General features: G+C 41.9%; 1 long non-coding RNA gene across 1 annotated transcript; it reads right to left on the reverse strand.

Annotated features, from left to right (window-relative positions):
* Nucleotides 1-1,094: 1,094 nt before the first annotated feature.
* Nucleotides 1,095-2,183, reverse strand: LOC142261043 (uncharacterized). Its single transcript, XR_012728840.1, has 3 exons — nt 2,077-2,183; nt 1,896-1,993; nt 1,095-1,178 (listed from the first exon to the last, which is right to left on the reverse strand). It is a non-coding gene; the product is annotated as an uncharacterized LOC142261043 (long non-coding RNA).
* Nucleotides 2,184-2,515: the final 332 nt, after the last annotated feature.

Consider the following 2,515-nt stretch of genomic DNA (forward strand, 5'->3'; position numbering starts at 1 on the left):
ATCTGGAGTAATTACGGTATGTGGCTCGGGGGCTCTCGGCAATCCAAACTATTGTAGGGGCCAATATCTTCTGTCAGAGGAGTTTCTTGAAGAAATATTAGACATTTACTTTCTGCCTCTCGGACTCCACAATGGACGGCTCCAGTACAAGGTCTTATATAATGGACATTTGTACAATTCAGAGAAAATATCTTTCAGGCTCTTGAAGATAAAAATATGAGAACTTTTTGTGTTAATTATTACCATGTGTTAATGTTATGTTATGTGTTATTACTTTCCTTTTTTCTCCAATTACATTTTGGAAATCCTGTGGGTGGGCTGCCCGGCCTCCATGTACCCACTGTGGGGTAATTCTAACCTCCCTCATATGTTACAGTTACCCTGTGCTGAACTTTGGATATAAACGCCCCTATCAGCACATTCATCAGAAGGGAGAGAAGGAAGATCCATCAATAAGATGCCGAGATTCTAGGAAGATGGATTCATCGCTCTCAGTGGAGAAACAATAAGAATCTTGTAGTTATGATACTTACTAATGGAGAACAAAAATATAATAAATGATGTTAGAAAGCAAGCTTTCCAGACTACTGAGGTCTCTTCATCAACTACAAGATTAATATTTTGTTTCTCCCACTGAGAGTAATCAATCTTTATTCATATGGTGAACACGGCACCAAACTAAGAATCTAGGAGGTCACCAGCATCATTACCCTCCGCTTTCTCTTAGGGGTCCACCATACAGTTTAGATTCTTCTTCCCATGATTTTCAAAGTTGTCTGCACATTCTACGTACGCTGTCATTTGGCTCTGCAGATTAGAGAATTGGGCAGCTAAGGGTCAAAATCTTCTAATTTCAGAGGACAGTATGGATCCTACCTGTAAGATCTGGCTGATACAGATCTCACTCCAACAGAAGAGCGTCCAATGCCCAAAATAATGGGGACAGTTTTGGGTGGAGGAGCATGTGGTGGTCTAGCAGCAGAATGGTGACCATTTGATATGGCCGGACTACAACCCTGATAAAGCAGCCACAGCCGGTGACTGAGAAGAATCTGTGACTTCTCTGCATTTAGTGGTCACTACTCACCTGGGCGGTTATCTGTAGGAATCTCCTCTTTACTCCGCTCATCACCCCTCACATATGTCTCTGTAGTATTAATATGGGGCAGATCTTCACCCTGAAACAAATATTGTAAAAGTCACAGACAGAAGGAGAAGTCCCATCTATGATCAGCTCTAATCCTGCCATCTCCACCGCTCTCATTACACAAGTATGTGCAATACAGGGTAATATTGTGGTACAGTGTTAGTATTTCAATTGATTTTTCTGGCTATGTCCCAAGAATGACAAAAGTATTTTAGGAGTGATACCTTTATAGGCTAACCAGAAAAATCATATTAGCAAGCTTTCAGAGCACAGAGGCTCCTTCTTCAGGCAAATTACAAATGAATTACTGAGACTAAACACAACATTTAAATGAATGTTACAACAGGACATGGGAAAGATGATGCCTCCTAAAGATAAGCCAAGGAAATCAAATCATTTCTAAGAAAAAACTTAATTTGATTTCCTTGGCTTATCTTTAGGAGGCATCTTCTTTCCCATGTCCTGTTGTAACATTCATTTAAATGTTGTGTTTAGTCTCAGTAATTCATTTGTAATTTGCCTGAAGAAGGAGCCTCTGTGCTTTGAAAGCTTGCTAATATAATTTTTTTGGTTAGCCTATAAAGGTATCACTCCTAAAATACTTTTGTCATTCTTGGGACATAGTATTTCAATTGATTACACAAGTATAAAACATATAATACTGGAGGATAAAACAAGACTGAGCAAAAGACCTTCACAGCCGTCTACACATCATAGGGAGATTTCATGGCACCTTCTCTCCATCTACCTGATGATCCTGAGGAACATCGGGGTCTTCTTGTTTACAGTCCTGTGGGAGGAGAGGATGGGGACATCTCTCTGGTGTTGTCCTCTTACTGGATAGACCTGGAGGAGACACATACAGGGACTGAATTCATTCCTTACATACAGATAATTATAGGCCGTGTGTATTTAGTCCTGTCTATTACCTGGTGATGTGAGGGGCTGGGGAGCCTCCATCATGACGTCCTTGTACAGATCTTTGTGTCCTTCTAAATACTCCCACTCCTCCATGGAGAAATAGACGGTGACGTCCTGACACCTTATAGGAACCTGACACATACAATGATACCGTCACCCCCGATCCCTTCATAGCGTTACTGTATAATGTCCCAGCATTCCCAGCAGTGTCACCTCTCCAGTCAGCAGCTCAATCATCTTGTAGGTAAGTTCTAGGATCTTCTGGTCATTGATGTCCTCATGTATCGAGGGGTGAGGTGGAGGCTCCGTGATTGGGCTCAGGGGTCTTCCCCATCCCTCAGACACAGGGTCCTGACAGCGCTCACTAGAGGTCTTCTTCACTACTGTGTAATCCTGGTTATGGAGAGACACAGTAATAAATCTCACTCCAGACATTTCCAGAGCCCT

The sequence above is a fragment of the Anomaloglossus baeobatrachus genome, unplaced genomic scaffold (assembly GCF_048569485.1).
Source record: "Anomaloglossus baeobatrachus isolate aAnoBae1 unplaced genomic scaffold, aAnoBae1.hap1 Scaffold_203, whole genome shotgun sequence".
Lineage (NCBI taxonomy): Eukaryota > Metazoa > Chordata > Amphibia > Anura > Aromobatidae > Anomaloglossus > Anomaloglossus baeobatrachus.